The 16,896-nt window shown below is 36.4% G+C and overlaps 9 non-coding genes across 9 annotated transcripts; all 9 read right to left on the reverse strand.

Annotated features, from left to right (window-relative positions):
- Nucleotides 1–138: 138 nt before the first annotated feature.
- On the reverse strand, nucleotides 139–210 carry TRNAQ-CUG (transfer RNA glutamine (anticodon CUG)). Its single transcript has one exon. It is a non-coding gene; the product is annotated as a tRNA-Gln (tRNA).
- Nucleotides 211–2,069: 1,859 nt separating this feature from the next.
- TRNAQ-CUG (transfer RNA glutamine (anticodon CUG)) lies at nucleotides 2,070–2,141 on the reverse strand. The gene has a single exon. It is a non-coding gene; the product is annotated as a tRNA-Gln (tRNA).
- Nucleotides 2,142–4,000: 1,859 nt separating this feature from the next.
- Nucleotides 4,001–4,072, reverse strand: TRNAQ-CUG (transfer RNA glutamine (anticodon CUG)). Its single transcript has one exon. It is a non-coding gene; the product is annotated as a tRNA-Gln (tRNA).
- A 1,859-nt stretch (nucleotides 4,073–5,931) lies between these two features.
- On the reverse strand, nucleotides 5,932–6,003 carry TRNAQ-CUG (transfer RNA glutamine (anticodon CUG)). The gene has a single exon. It is a non-coding gene; the product is annotated as a tRNA-Gln (tRNA).
- Nucleotides 6,004–7,862: 1,859 nt separating this feature from the next.
- On the reverse strand, nucleotides 7,863–7,934 carry TRNAQ-CUG (transfer RNA glutamine (anticodon CUG)). Its single transcript has one exon. It is a non-coding gene; the product is annotated as a tRNA-Gln (tRNA).
- A 1,859-nt stretch (nucleotides 7,935–9,793) lies between these two features.
- TRNAQ-CUG (transfer RNA glutamine (anticodon CUG)) lies at nucleotides 9,794–9,865 on the reverse strand. The gene has a single exon. It is a non-coding gene; the product is annotated as a tRNA-Gln (tRNA).
- A 1,859-nt stretch (nucleotides 9,866–11,724) lies between these two features.
- TRNAQ-CUG (transfer RNA glutamine (anticodon CUG)) lies at nucleotides 11,725–11,796 on the reverse strand. The gene has a single exon. It is a non-coding gene; the product is annotated as a tRNA-Gln (tRNA).
- Nucleotides 11,797–13,655: 1,859 nt separating this feature from the next.
- TRNAQ-CUG (transfer RNA glutamine (anticodon CUG)) lies at nucleotides 13,656–13,727 on the reverse strand. The gene has a single exon. It is a non-coding gene; the product is annotated as a tRNA-Gln (tRNA).
- Nucleotides 13,728–15,582: 1,855 nt separating this feature from the next.
- TRNAQ-CUG (transfer RNA glutamine (anticodon CUG)) lies at nucleotides 15,583–15,654 on the reverse strand. The gene has a single exon. It is a non-coding gene; the product is annotated as a tRNA-Gln (tRNA).
- Between the last annotated feature and the right edge of the window lie 1,242 nt (nucleotides 15,655–16,896).

Raw genomic sequence — 16,896 nt, forward strand, 5'->3', positions numbered from 1 at the left:
ATGAATAATTTAGCTGTTTATTCAGAAAATGCTATTTTGTGCCTCTTGTATTTGTTTAATTTTGTCTCTGTTAGCTAGATTTCCATACTTTGAACTGTATTTACCTCTTCATTTCCATCTATAGGAAAAATTCTATCAAGGTCCCACTGAGATTTGAACTCAGATCGCTGGATTCAGAGTCCAGAGTGCTAACCATTACACCATGGCACCAACTGTGTAAAATCTGACTTGTTTATTCCTTTAGGACTGGAGCACCCGTGTCTGCCTATAGGGTTGTATCTTCTTATTGGAATAATTTGTTTTCGCCTGCTTCATTCTGGTTTAAAACTATTGCGTACACAGTACGGATAAATATTTCATTTTCTCTTAACATAAAATACATCTTACCTTTTGATTTTTATTATGTTGAACAAACTTAAAAGTACAAAAAATACAGATAACACTTTTAGGAAAAGTATTTAAAATGTAATTACCAGATAGAAACTCTCTATATTGTATCGCCCTTTGGTGCTTGTCCAAATACTAATGAATAGATTGCTATGGCTTAAATGGTGTCTATGCATACCGTTCAGACCATGAAAGCAATAAGCGGCATCAAAATAGTTTTTACCAAAGTGATCAATGGAGTTTGATTTTGACTAATGTACAAGCTCCATTTCACTTCCAGTGAATGTAGCCTAGGACAGCTCAGAGCCCTAAAATTGTACTTGTGCCTTTGGATGTATAGGTTCATTATCTATCAATTGAAGCGCTGGGAGATTTCCATATAAGATCTTTTCCAGCATATTTGAGCACTGTGACTAAAATCTACTACATTACATTTAAAACATATTTCTATCTGTCCCACAATCGTTATAGTTCTGTGATATTATTACTGAAAAAGCAGCAAGTATTAACATTTTACCAATGGTTTTCTTAACATCCTGCTGCATAACAGGTTTCTGAATAACTGATCCCATACCCATATAATAACGTCTATGTGTTGGACAGCTGTGTGTGGTCACCTTCATGTACAATCCTCTTTTGGACAAAGTGCTGCAGGAAACTTAGGAGACTCATCTCCTGGGGATCCCAGCTATCTGAAGCAGAGTGCCAATAGGATTTGATCAGGCTGATATGTATCTTGGGGAGAGTGAGGCTGCCCATAAGTCTCCCATATTGCTCAAAAGAATGCTTCGACTGAGTTCTTAGAGCAGAATGTAGGGACTTGTTATTCCTGTATTTCAAGTTCACAGCAATTGCTTCCAAGATTCAGGTAATAGGAGGAAAATCATCATCGGAGACCAAGCAAGATACTGCAGACTAATCAAAAAGTGGACATCCACGTTAAAGGACTATCCCATGATGTGAAATCAGACTGAAGAGCTAGAATGCCAGAAATCTACAGAATTCACCACTGATTCCCCCAACCAAGCTCATGCAGAATTTTCTTTCATATGTTTTCAGTTTAGTATCTTGTTTTAGCTAACTTTTCTTTGAATTATCCTGCAACAGTAAATGCTTCTGCTTTGAATTAAAATCTGTTTTATATATACTGTTAGCATGGTGTTTATCCTTTATTGATTAAGTGTCTGCATATTATAGTGTTTTACAAATCAGAATGTATCCATTCTCATTAGTCCCTGTCCCATTGGGGTGTTCAGTCTAAATTCTCTACCACATAGGAACCCTGGGCTATTTTTTAGCAGAGGCCAAATAGCATATTTGCATGTTTTTTGGACTGTACTTGGGCAGGTGTACCTGGGTAAAAGCTATCCTAGTATTTAGAAGAAATACAAACTCCACAGTAGTGGATTATGGTCTGTTTTTCAATTGGACCCATCTGAGGCAGCAGTGTTAACTACTTTGCTCTGTAACAACAATCTTAATACACATGCATAGTATTGCATGGAGTGTCACTGTTTTATTTTATTTTTTTAAATTCTTACCTCATGAATAATTTAGCTGTTTATTCAGAAAATGCTATTTTGTGCCTCTTGTATTTGTTTAATTTTGTCTCTGTTAGCTAGATTTCCATACATTGAACTGTATTTACCTCTTCATTTCCATCTATAGGAAGAATTCTATCAAGGTCCCACTGAGAGTTGAACTCAGATCACTGGATTCAGAGTCCAGAGTGCTAACCATTACACCATGGCACCAACTGTGTAAAATCTGACTTGTTTATTCCTTTAGGACTGGAGCACCCGTGTCTGCCTATAGGGTTGTATCTTCTTATTGGAATAATTTGGTTTCGCCTGCTTCATTCTGGTTTAAAACTATTGCGTACACAGTACGGATAAATATTTCATTTTCTCTTAACATAAAATACATCTTACCTTTTGATTTTTATTATGTTGAACAAACTTAAAAGTACAAAAAATACAGATAACACTTTTAGGAAAAGTATTTAAAATGTAATTACCAGATAGAAACTCTCTATATTGTATCGCCCTTTGGTGCTTGTCCAAATACTAATGAATAGATTGCTATGGCTTAAATGGTGTCTATGCATACCGTTCAGACCATGAAAGCAATAAGCGGCATCAAAATAGTTTTTACCAAAGTGATCAATGGAGTTTGATTTTGACTAATGTACAAGCTCCATTTCACTTCCAGTGAATGTAGCCTAGGACAGCTCAGAGCCCTAAAATTGTACTTGTGCCTTTGGATGTATAGGTTCATTATCTATCAATTGAAGCGCTGGGAGATTTCCATATAAGATCTTTTCCAGCATATTTGAGCACTGTGACTAAAATCTACTACATTACATTTAAAACATATTTCTATCTGTCCCACAATCGTTATAGTTCTGTGATATTATTACTGAAAAAGCAGCAAATATTAACATTTTACCAATGGTTTTCTTAACATCCTGCTGCATAACAGGTTTCTGAATAACTGATCCCATACCCATATAATAACGTCTATGTGTTGGACAGCTGTGTGTGGTCACCTTCATGTATAATCCTCTTTTGGACAAAGTGCTGCAGGAAACTTAGGAGACTCATCTCCTGGGGATCCCAGCTATCTGAAGCAGAGTGCCAATAGGATTTGATCAGGCTGATATGTATCTTGGGGAGAGTGAGGCTGCCCATAAGTCTCCCATATTGCTCAAAAGAATGCTTCGACTGAGTTCTTAGAGCAGAATGTAGGGACTTGTTATTCCTGTATTTCAAGTTCACAGCAATTGCTTCCAAGATTCAGGTAATAGGAGGAAAATCATCATCGGAGACCAAGCAAGATACTGCAGACTAATCAAAAAGTGGACATCCATGTTAAAGGACTATCCCATGATGTGAAATCAGACTGAAGAGCTAGAATGCCAGAAATCTACAGAATTCACCACTGATTCCCCCAACCAAGCTCATGCAGAATTTTCTTTCATATGTTTTCAGTTTAGTATCTTGTTTTAGCTAACTTTTCTTTGAATTATCCTGCAACAGTAAATGCTTCTGCTTTGAATTAAAATCTGTTTTATATATACTGTTAGCATGGTGTTTATCCTTTATTGATTAAGTGTCTGCATATTATAGTGTTTTACAAATCAGAATGTATCCATTCTCATTAGTCCCTGTCCCATTGGGGTGTTCAGTCTAAATTCTCTACCACATAGGAACCCTGGGCTATTTTTTATCAGAGGCCAAATAGCATATTTGCATGTTTTTTGGACTGTACTTGGGCAGGTGTACCTGGGTAAAAGCTATCCTAGTATTTAGAAGAAATACAAACCCCACAGTAGTGGATTATGGTCTGTTTTTCAATTGGACCCATCTGAGGCAGCAGTGTTAACTACTTTGCTCTGTAACAACAATCTTAATACACATGCATAGTATTGCATGGAGTGTCACTGTTTTATTTTATTTTTTTAAATTCTTACCTCATGAATAATTTAGCTGTTTATTCAGAAAATGCTATTTTGTGCCTCTTGTATTTGTTTAATTTTGTCTCTGTTAGCTAGATTTCCATACTTTGAACTGTATTTACCTCTTCATTTCCATCTATAGGAAAAATTCTATCAAGGTCCCACTGAGATTTGAACTCAGATCGCTGGATTCAGAGTCCAGAGTGCTAACCATTACACCATGGCACCAACTGTGTAAAATCTGACTTGTTTATTCCTTTAGGACTGGAGCACCCGTGTCTGCCTATAGGGTTGTATCTTCTTATTGGAATAATTTGTTTTCGCCTGCTTCATTCTGGTTTAAAACTATTGCGTACACAGTACGGATAAATATTTCATTTTCTCTTAACATAAAATACATCTTACCTTTTGATTTTTATTATGTTGAACAAACTTAAAAGTACAAAAAATACAGATAACACTTTTAGGAAAAGTATTTAAAATGTAATTACCAGATAGAAACTCTCTATATTGTATCGCCCTTTGGTGCTTGTCCAAATACTAATGAATAGATTGCTATGGCTTAAATGGTGTCTATGCATACCGTTCAGACCATGAAAGCAATAAGCGGCATCAAAATAGTTTTTACCAAAGTGATCAATGGAGTTTGATTTTGACTAATGTACAAGCTCCATTTCACTTCCAGTGAATGTAGCCTAGGACAGCTCAGAGCCCTAAAATTGTACTTGTGCCTTTGGATGTATAGGTTCATTATCTATCAATTGAAGCGCTGGGAGATTTCCATATAAGATCTTTTCCAGCATATTTGAGCACTGTGACTAAAATCTACTACATTACATTTAAAACATATTTCTATCTGTCCCACAATCGTTATAGTTCTGTGATATTATTACTGAAAAAGCAGCAAGTATTAACATTTTACCAATGGTTTTCTTAACATCCTGCTGCATAACAGGTTTCTGAATAACTGATCCCATACCCATATAATAACGTCTATGTGTTGGACAGCTGTGTGTGGTCACCTTCATGTACAATCCTCTTTTGGACAAAGTGCTGCAGGAAACTTAGGAGACTCATCTCCTGGGGATCCCAGCTATCTGAAGCAGAGTGCCAATAGGATTTGATCAGGCTGATATGTATCTTGGGGAGAGTGAGGCTGCCCATAAGTCTCCCATATTGCTCAAAAGAATGCTTCGACTGAGTTCTTAGAGCAGAATGTAGGGACTTGTTATTCCTGTATTTCAAGTTCACAGCAATTGCTTCCAAGATTCAGGTAATAGGAGGAAAATCATCATCGGAGACCAAGCAAGATACTGCAGACTAATCAAAAAGTGGACATCCACGTTAAAGGACTATCCCATGATGTGAAATCAGACTGAAGAGCTAGAATGCCAGAAATCTACAGAATTCACCACTGATTCCCCCAACCAAGCTCATGCAGAATTTTCTTTCATATGTTTTCAGTTTAGTATCTTGTTTTAGCTAACTTTTCTTTGAATTATCCTGCAACAGTAAATGCTTCTGCTTTGAATTAAAATCTGTTTTATATATACTGTTAGCATGGTGTTTATCCTTTATTGATTAAGTGTCTGCATATTATAGTGTTTTACAAATCAGAATGTATCCATTCTCATTAGTCCCTGTCCCATTGGGGTGTTCAGTCTAAATTCTCTACCACATAGGAACCCTGGGCTATTTTTTAGCAGAGGCCAAATAGCATATTTGCATGTTTTTTGGACTGTACTTGGGCAGGTGTACCTGGGTAAAAGCTATCCTAGTATTTAGAAGAAATACAAACTCCACAGTAGTGGATTATGGTCTGTTTTTCAATTGGACCCATCTGAGGCAGCAGTGTTAACTACTTTGCTCTGTAACAACAATCTTAATACACATGCATAGTATTGCATGGAGTGTCACTGTTTTATTTTATTTTTTTAAATTCTTACCTCATGAATAATTTAGCTGTTTATTCAGAAAATGCTATTTTGTGCCTCTTGTATTTGTTTAATTTTGTCTCTGTTAGCTAGATTTCCATACATTGAACTGTATTTACCTCTTCATTTCCATCTATAGGAAGAATTCTATCAAGGTCCCACTGAGAGTTGAACTCAGATCACTGGATTCAGAGTCCAGAGTGCTAACCATTACACCATGGCACCAACTGTGTAAAATCTGACTTGTTTATTCCTTTAGGACTGGAGCACCCGTGTCTGCCTATAGGGTTGTATCTTCTTATTGGAATAATTTGGTTTCGCCTGCTTCATTCTGGTTTAAAACTATTGCGTACACAGTACGGATAAATATTTCATTTTCTCTTAACATAAAATACATCTTACCTTTTGATTTTTATTATGTTGAACAAACTTAAAAGTACAAAAAATACAGATAACACTTTTAGGAAAAGTATTTAAAATGTAATTACCAGATAGAAACTCTCTATATTGTATCGCCCTTTGGTGCTTGTCCAAATACTAATGAATAGATTGCTATGGCTTAAATGGTGTCTATGCATACCGTTCAGACCATGAAAGCAATAAGCGGCATCAAAATAGTTTTTACCAAAGTGATCAATGGAGTTTGATTTTGACTAATGTACAAGCTCCATTTCACTTCCAGTGAATGTAGCCTAGGACAGCTCAGAGCCCTAAAATTGTACTTGTGCCTTTGGATGTATAGGTTCATTATCTATCAATTGAAGCGCTGGGAGATTTCCATATAAGATCTTTTCCAGCATATTTGAGCACTGTGACTAAAATCTACTACATTACATTTAAAACATATTTCTATCTGTCCCACAATCGTTATAGTTCTGTGATATTATTACTGAAAAAGCAGCAAGTATTAACATTTTACCAATGGTTTTCTTAACATCCTGCTGCATAACAGGTTTCTGAATAACTGATCCCATACCCATATAATAACGTCTATGTGTTGGACAGCTGTGTGTGGTCACCTTCATGTACAATACTCTTTTGGACAAAGTGCTGCAGGAAACTTAGGAGACTCATCTCCTGGGGATCCCAGCTATCTGAAGCAGAGTGCCAATAGGATTTGATCAGGCTGATATGTATCTTGGGGAGAGTGAGGCTGCCCATAAGTCTCCCATATTGCTCAAAAGAATGCTTCAACTGAGTTCTTAGAGCAGAATGTAGGGACTTGTTATTCCTGTATTTCAAGTTCACAGCAATTGCTTCCAAGATTCAGGTAATAGGAGGAAAATCATCATCGGAGACCAAGCAAGATACTGCAGACTAATCAAAAAGTGGACATCCACGTTAAAGGACTATCCCATGATGTGAAATCAGACTGAAGAGCTAGAATGCCAGAAATCTACAGAATTCACCACTGATTCCCCCAACCAAGCTCATGCAGAATTTTCTTTCATATGTTTTCAGTTTAGTATCTTGTTTTAGCTAACTTTTCTTTGAATTATCCTGCAACAGTAAATGCTTCTGCTTTGAATTAAAATCTGTTTTATATATACTGTTAGCATGGTGTTTATCCTTTATTGATTAAGTGTCTGCATATTATAGTGTTTTACAAATCAGAATGTATCCATTCTCATTAGTCCCTGTCCCATTGGGGTGTTCAGTCTAAATTCTCTACCACATAGGAACCCTGGGCTATTTTTTAGCAGAGGCCAAATAGCATATTTGCATGTTTTTTGGACTGTACTTGGGCAGGTGTACCTGGGTAAAAGCTATCCTAGTATTTAGAAGAAATACAAACTCCACAGTAGTGGATTATGGTCTGTTTTTCAATTGGACCCATCTGAGGCAGCAGTGTTAACTACTTTGCTCTGTAACAACAATCTTAATACACATGCATAGTATTGCATGGAGTGTCACTGTTTTATTTTATTTTTTTAAATTCTTACCTCATGAATAATTTAGCTGTTTATTCAGAAAATGCTATTTTGTGCCTCTTGTATTTGTTTAATTTTGTCTCTGTTAGCTAGATTTCCATACATTGAACTGTATTTACCTCTTCATTTCCATCTATAGGAAGAATTCTATCAAGGTCCCACTGAGAGTTGAACTCAGATCACTGGATTCAGAGTCCAGAGTGCTAACCATTACACCATGGCACCAACTGTGTAAAATCTGATTTGTTTATTCCTTTAGGACTGGAGCACCCGTATCTGCCTATAGGGTTGTATCTTCTTATTGGAATAATTTGTTTTCGCTTGCTTCATTCTGGTTTAAAACTATTGCGTACACAGTACGGATAAATATTTCATTTTCTCTTAACATAAAATACATCTTACCTTTTGATTTTTATTATGTTGAACAAACTTAAAAGTACAAAAAATACAGATAACACTTTTAGGAAAAGTATTTAAAATGTAATTACCAGATAGAAACTCTCTATATTGTATCGCCCTTTGGTGCTTGTCCAAATACTAATGAATAGATTGCTATGGCTTAAATGGTGTCTATGCATACCGTTCAGACCATGAAAGCAATAAGCGGCATCAAAATAGTTTTTACCAAAGTGATCAATGGAGTTTGATTTTGACTAATGTACAAGCTCCATTTCACTTCCAGTGAATGTAGCCTAGGACAGCTCAGAGCCCTAAAATTGTACTTGTGCCTTTGGATGTATAGGTTCATTATCTATCAATTGAAGCGCTGGGAGATTTCCATATAAGATCTTTTCCAGCATATTTGAGCACTGTGACTAAAATCTACTACATTACATTTAAAACATATTTCTATCTGTCCCACAATCGTTATAGTTCTGTGATATTATTACTGAAAAAGCAGCAAATATTAACATTTTACCAATGGTTTTCTTAACATCCTGCTGCATAACAGGTTTCTGAATAACTGATCCCATACCCATATAATAACGTCTATGTGTTGGACAGCTGTGTGTGGTCACCTTCATGTATAATCCTCTTTTGGACAAAGTGCTGCAGGAAACTTAGGAGACTCATCTCCTGGGGATCCCAGCTATCTGAAGCAGAGTGCCAATAGCATTTGATCAGGCTGATATGTATCTTGGGGAGAGTGAGGCTGCCCATAAGTCTCCCATATTGCTCAAAAGAATGCTTCGACTGAGTTCTTAGAGCAGAATGTAGGGACTTGTTATTCCTGTATTTCAAGTTCACAGCAATTGCTTCCAAGATTCAGGTAATAGGAGGAAAATCATCATCGGAGACCAAGCAAGATACTGCAGACTAATCAAAAAGTGGACATCCACGTTAAAGGACTATCCCATGATGTGAAATCAGACTGAAGAGCTAGAATGCCAGAAATCTACAGAATTCACCACTGATTCCCCCAACCAAGCTCATGCAGAATTTTCTTTCATATGTTTTCAGTTTAGTATCTTGTTTTAGCTAACTTTTCTTTGAATTATCCTGCAACAGTAAATGCTTCTGCTTTGAATTAAAATCTGTTTTATATATACTGTTAGCATGGTGTTTATCCTTTATTGATTAAGTGTCTGCATATTATAGTGTTTTACAAATCAGAATGTATCCATTCTCATTAGTCCCTGTCCCATTGGGGTGTTCAGTCTAAATTCTCTACCACATAGGAACCCTGGGCTATTTTTTAGCAGAGGCCAAATAGCATATTTGCATGTTTTTTGGACTGTACTTGGGCAGGTGTACCTGGGTAAAAGCTATCCTAGTATTTAGAAGAAATACAAACTCCACAGTAGTGGATTATGGTCTGTTTTTCAATTGGACCCATCTGAGGCAGCAGTGTTAACTACTTTGCTCTGTAACAACAATCTTAATACACATGCATAGTATTGCATGGAGTGTCACTGTTTTATTTTATTTTTTTAAATTCTTACCTCATGAATAATTTAGCTGTTTATTCAGAAAATGCTATTTTGTGCCTCTTGTATTTGTTTAATTTTGTCTCTGTTAGCTAGATTTCCATACATTGAACTGTATTTACCTCTTCATTTCCATCTATAGGAAGAATTCTATCAAGGTCCCACTGAGAGTTGAACTCAGATCACTGGATTCAGAGTCCAGAGTGCTAACCATTACACCATGGCACCAACTGTGTAAAATCTGATTTGTTTATTCCTTTAGGACTGGAGCACCCGTATCTGCCTATAGGGTTGTATCTTCTTATTGGAATAATTTGTTTTCGCTTGCTTCATTCTGGTTTAAAACTATTGCGTACACAGTACGGATAAATATTTCATTTTCTCTTAACATAAAATACATCTTACCTTTTGATTTTTATTATGTTGAACAAACTTAAAAGTACAAAAAATACAGATAACACTTTTAGGAAAAGTATTTAAAATGTAATTACCAGATAGAAACTCTCTATATTGTATCGCCCTTTGGTGCTTGTCCAAATACTAATGAATAGATTGCTATGGCTTAAATGGTGTCTATGCATACCGTTCAGACCATGAAAGCAATAAGCGGCATCAAAATAGTTTTTACCAAAGTGATCAATGGAGTTTGATTTTGACTAATGTACAAGCTCCATTTCACTTCCAGTGAATGTAGCCTAGGACAGCTCAGAGCCCTAAAATTGTACTTGTGCCTTTGGATGTATAGGTTCATTATCTATCAATTGAAGCGCTGGGAGATTTCCATATAAGATCTTTTCCAGCATATTTGAGCACTGTGACTAAAATCTACTACATTACATTTAAAACATATTTCTATCTGTCCCACAATCGTTATAGTTCTGTGATATTATTACTGAAAAAGCAGCAAATATTAACATTTTACCAATGGTTTTCTTAACATCCTGCTGCATAACAGGTTTCTGAATAACTGATCCCATACCCATATAATAACGTCTATGTGTTGGACAGCTGTGTGTGGTCACCTTCATGTATAATCCTCTTTTGGACAAAGTGCTGCAGGAAACTTAGGAGACTCATCTCCTGGGGATCCCAGCTATCTGAAGCAGAGTGCCAATAGGATTTGATCAGGCTGATATGTATCTTGGGGAGAGTGAGGCTGCCCATAAGTCTCCCATATTGCTCAAAAGAATGCTTCGACTGAGTTCTTAGAGCAGAATGTAGGGACTTGTTATTCCTGTATTTCAAGTTCACAGCAATTGCTTCCAAGATTCAGGTAATAGGAGGAAAATCATCATCGGAGACCAAGCAAGATACTGCAGACTAATCAAAAAGTGGACATCCACGTTAAAGGACTATCCCATGATGTGAAATCAGACTGAAGAGCTAGAATGCCAGAAATCTACAGAATTCACCACTGATTCCCCCAACCAAGCTCATGCAGAATTTTCTTTCATATGTTTTCAGTTTAGTATCTTGTTTTAGCTAACTTTTCTTTGAATTATCCTGCAACAGCAAATGCTTCTGCTTTGAATTAAAATCTGTTTTATATATACTGTTAGCATGGTGTTTATCCTTTATTGATTAAGTGTCTGCATATTATAGTGTTTTACAAATCAGAATGTATCCATTCTCATTAGTCCCTGTCCCATTGGGGTGTTCAGTCTAAATTCTCTACCACATAGGAACCCTGGGCTATTTTTTATCAGAGGCCAAATAGCATATTTGCATGTTTTTTGGACTGTACTTGGGCAGGTGTACCTGGGTAAAAGCTATCCTAGTATTTAGAAGAAATACAAACCCCACAGTAGTGGATAATGGTCTGTTTTTCAATTGGACCCATCTGAGGCAGCAGTGTTAACTACTTTGCTCTGTAACAACAATCTTAATACACATGCATAGTATTGCATGGAGTGTCACTGTTTTATTTTATTTTTTTAAATTCTTACCTCATGAATAATTTAGCTGTTTATTCAGAAAATGCTATTTTGTGCCTCTTGTATTTGTTTAATTTTGTCTCTGTTAGCTAGATTTCCATACTTTGAACTGTATTTACCTCTTCATTTCCATCTATAGGAAAAATTCTATCAAGGTCCCACTGAGATTTGAACTCAGATCGCTGGATTCAGAGTCCAGAGTGCTAACCATTACACCATGGCACCAACTGTGTAAAATCTGACTTGTTTATTCCTTTAGGACTGGAGCACCCGTGTCTGCCTATAGGGTTGTATCTTCTTATTGGAATAATTTGTTTTCGCCTGCTTCATTCTGGTTTAAAACTATTGCGTACACAGTACGGATAAATATTTCATTTTCTCTTAACATAAAATACATCTTACCTTTTGATTTTTATTATGTTGAACAAACTTAAAAGTACAAAAAATACAGATAACACTTTTAGGAAAAGTATTTAAAATGTAATTACCAGATAGAAACTCTCTATATTGTATCGCCCTTTGGTGCTTGTCCAAATACTAATGAATAGATTGCTATGGCTTAAATGGTGTCTATGCATACCGTTCAGACCATGAAAGCAATAAGCGGCATCAAAATAGTTTTTACCAAAGTGATCAATGGAGTTTGATTTTGACTAATGTACAAGCTCCATTTCACTTCCAGTGAATGTAGCCTAGGACAGCTCAGAGCCCTAAAATTGTACTTGTGCCTTTGGATGTATAGGTTCATTATCTATCAATTGAAGCGCTGGGAGATTTCCATATAAGATCTTTTCCAGCATATTTGAGCACTGTGACTAAAATCTACTACATTACATTTAAAACATATTTCTATCTGTCCCACAATCGTTATAGTTCTGTGATATTATTACTGAAAAAGCAGCAAATATTAACATTTTACCAATGGTTTTCTTAACATCCTGCTGCATAACAGGTTTCTGAATAACTGATCCCATACCCATATAATAACGTCTATGTGTTGGACAGCTGTGTGTGGTCACCTTCATGTATAATCCTCTTTTGGACAAAGTGCTGCAGGAAACTTAGGAGACTCATCTCCTGGGGATCCCAGCTATCTGAAGCAGAGTGCCAATAGGATTTGATCAGGCTGATATGTATCTTGGGGAAAGTGAGGCTGCCCATAAGTCTCCCATATTGCTCAAAAGAATGCTTCGACTGAGTTCTAATAGCAGAATGTAGGGACTTGTTATTCCTGTATTTCAAGTTCACAGCAATTGCTTCCAAGATTCAGGTAATAGGAGGAAAATCATCATCGGAGACCAAGCAAGATACTGCAGACTAATCAAAAAGTGGACATCCACGTTAAAGGACTATCCCATGATGTGAAATCAGACTGAAGAGCTAGAATGCCAGAAATCTACAGAATTCACCACTGATTCCCCCAACCAAGCTCATGCAGAATTTTCTTTCATATGTTTTCAGTTTAGTATCTTGTTTTAGCTAACTTTTCTTTGAATTATCCTGCAACAGTAAATGCTTCTGCTTTGAATTAAAATCTGTTTTATATATACTGTTAGCATGGTGTTTATCCTTTATTGATTAAGTGTCTGCATATTATAGTGTTTTACAAATCAGAATGTATCCATTCTCATTAGTCCCTGTCCCATTGGGGTGTTCAGTCTAAATTCTCTACCACACAGGAACCCTGGGCTATTTTTTATCAGAGGCCAAATAGCATATTTGCATGTTTTTTGGACTGTACTTGGGCAGGTGTACCTGGGTAAAAGCTATCCTAGTATTTAGAAGAAATACAAACCCCACAGTAGTGGATTATGGTCTGTTTTTCAATTGGACCCATCTGAGGCAGCAGTGTTAACTACTTTGCTCTGTAACAACAATCTTAATAGACATGCATAGTATTGCATGGAGTGTCACTGTTTTATTTTATTTTTTTAAATTCTTACCTCATGAATAATTTAGCTGTTTATTCAGAAAATGCTATTTTGTGCCTCTTGTATTTGTTTAATTTTGTCTCTGTTAGCTAGATTTCCATACATTGAACTGTATTTACCTCTTCATTTCCATCTATAGGAAAAATTCTATCAAGGTCCCACTGAGATTTGAACTCAGATCACTGGATTCAGAGTCCAGAGTGCTAACCATTACACCATGGCACCGTGTAAAATCTGGCTTGTTTATGCCTTTAGGACTGGAGCACCCGTGTCTGCCTATAGGGTTGTATCTTCTTATTGGAATAATTTGTTTTCGCCTGCTTCATTCTGGTTTAAAACTATTGCGTACACAGTACGGATAAATATTTCATTTTCTCTTAACATAAAATACATCTTACCTTTTGATTTTTATTATGTTGAACAAACTTAAAAGTACAAAAAATACAGATAACACTTTTAGGAAAAGTATTTAAAATGTAATTACCAGATAGAAACTCTCTATATTGTATCGCCCTTTGGTGCTTGTCCAAATACTAATGAATAGATTGCTATGGCTTAAATGGTGTCTATGCATACCGTTCAGACCATGAAAGCAATAAGCGGCATCAAAATAGTTTTTACCAAAGTGATCAATGGAGTTTGATTTTGACTAATCTACAAGCTCCATTTCACTTCCAGTGAATGTAGCCTAGGACAGCTCAGAGCCCTAAAATTGTACTTGTGCATTTGGATGTATAAGTTCATTATCTATCAATTGAAGCGCTGGGAGATTTCCATATAAGATCTTTTCCAGCATATTTGAGCACTGTGACTAAAATCTACTACATTACATTTAAAACATATTTCTATCTGTCCCACAATCGTTATAGTTCTGTGATATTATTACTGAAAAAGCAGCAAGTATTAACATTTTACCAATGGTTTTCTTAACATCCTGCTGCATAACAGGTTTCTGAATAACTGATCCCATACCCATATAATAACGTCTATGTGTTGGACAGCTGTGTGTGGTCACCTTCATGTACAATCCTCTTTTGGACAAAGTGCTGCAGGAAACTTAGGAGACTCATCTCCTGGGGATCCCAGCTATCTGAAGCAGAGTGCCAATAGGATTTGATCAGGCTGATATGTATCTTGGGGAGAGTGAGGCTGCCCATAAGTCTCCCATATTGCTCAAAAGAATGCTTCGACTGAGTTCTTAGAGCAGAATGTAGGGACTTGTTATTCCTGTATTTCAAGTTCACAGCAATTGCTTCCAAGATTCAGGTAATAGGAGGAAAATCATCATCGGAGACCAAGCAAGATACTGCAGACTAATCAAAAAGTGGACATCCACGTTAAAGGACTATCCCATGATGTGAAATCAGACTGAAGAGCTAGAATGCCAGAAATCTACAGAATTCACCACTGATTCCCCCAACCAAGCTCATGCAGAATTTTCTTTCATATGTTTTCAGTTTAGTATCTTGTTTTAGCTAACTTTTCTTTGAATTATCCTGCAACAGTAAATGCTTCTGCTTTGAATTAAAATCTGTTTTATATATACTGTTAGCATGGTGTTTATCCTTTATTGATTAAGTGTCTGCATATTATAGTGTTTTACAAATCAGAATGTATCCATTCTCATTAGTCCCTGTCCCATTGGGGTGTTCAGTCTAAATTCTCTACCACATAGGAACCCTGGGCTATTTTTTATCAGAGGCCAAATAGCATATTTGCATGTTTTTTGGACTGTACTTGGGCAGGTGTACCTGGGTAAAAGCTATCCTAGTATTTAGAAGAAATACAAACCCCACAGTAGTGGATTATGGTCTGTTTTTCAATTGGACCCATCTGAGGCAGCAGTGTTAACTACTTTGCTCTGTAACAACAATCTTAATAGACATGCATAGTATTGCATGGAGTGTCACTGTTTTATTTTATTTTTTTAAATTCTTACCTCATGAATAATTTAGCTGTTTATTCAGAAAATGCTATTTTGTGCCTCTTGTATTTGTTTAATTTTGTCTCTGTTAGCTAGATTTCCATACATTGAACTGTATTTACCTCTTCATTTCCATCTATAGGAAAAATTCTATCAAGGTCCCACTGAGATTTGAACTCAGATCACTGGATTCAGAGTCCAGAGTGCTAACCATTACACCATGGCACCGTGTAAAATCTGGCTTGTTTATGCCTTTAGGACTGGAGCACCCGTGTCTGCCTATAGGGTTGTATCTTCTTATTGGAATAATTTGTTTTCGCCTGCTTCATTCTGGTTTAAAACTATTGCGTACACAGTACGGATAAATATTTCATTTTCTCTTAACATAAAATACATCTTACCTTTTGATTTTTATTATGTTGAACAAACTTAAAAGTACAAAAAATACAGATAACACTTTTAGGAAAAGTATTTAAAATGTAATTACCAGATAGAAACTCTCTATATTGTATCGCCCTTTGGTGCTTGTCCAAATACTAATGAATAGATTGCTATGGCTTAAATGGTGTCTATGCATACCGTTCAGACCATGAAAGCAATAAGCGGCATCAAAATAGTTTTTACCAAAGTGATCAATGGAGTTTGATTTTGACTAATCTACAAGCTCCATTTCACTTCCAGTGAATGTAGCCTAGGACAGCTCAGAGCCCTAAAATTGTACTTGTGCATTTGGATGTATAAGTTCATTATCTATCAATTGAAGCGCTGGGAGATTTCCATATAAGATCTTTTCCAGCATATTTGAGCACTGTGACTAAAATCTACTACATTACATTTAAAACATATTTCTATCTGTCCCACAATCGTTATAGTTCTGTGATATTATTACTGAAAAAGCAGCAAGTATTAACATTTTACCAATGGTTTTCTTAACATCCTGCTGCATAACAGGTTTCTGAATAACTGATCCCATACCCATATAATAACGTCTATATGTTGGACAGCTGTGTGTGGTCACCTTCATGTACAATCCTCTTTTGGACAAAGTGCTGCAGGAAACTTAGGAGACTCATCTCCTGGGGATCCCAGCTATCTGAAGCAGAGTGCCAATAGGATTTGATCAGGCTGATATGTATCTTGGGGAGAGTGAGGCTGCCCATAAGTCTCCCATATTGCTCAAAAGAATGCTTCGACTGAGTTCTTAGAGCAGAATGTAGGGACTTGTTATTCCTGTATTTCAAGTTCACAGCAATTGCTTCCAAGATTCAGGTAATAGGAGGAAAATCATCATCGGAGACCAAGCAAGATACTGCAGACTAATCAAAAAGTGGACATCCACGTTAAAGGACTATCCCATGATGTGAAATCAGACTGAAGAGCTAGAATGCCAGAAATCTACAGAATTCACCACTGATTCCCCCAACCAAGCTCATGCAGAATTTTCTTTCATATGTTTTCAGTTTAGTATCT

Source organism: Mixophyes fleayi, chromosome 10 (assembly GCF_038048845.1).
Source record: "Mixophyes fleayi isolate aMixFle1 chromosome 10, aMixFle1.hap1, whole genome shotgun sequence".
NCBI classification, from domain to species: domain Eukaryota; kingdom Metazoa; phylum Chordata; class Amphibia; order Anura; family Limnodynastidae; genus Mixophyes; species Mixophyes fleayi.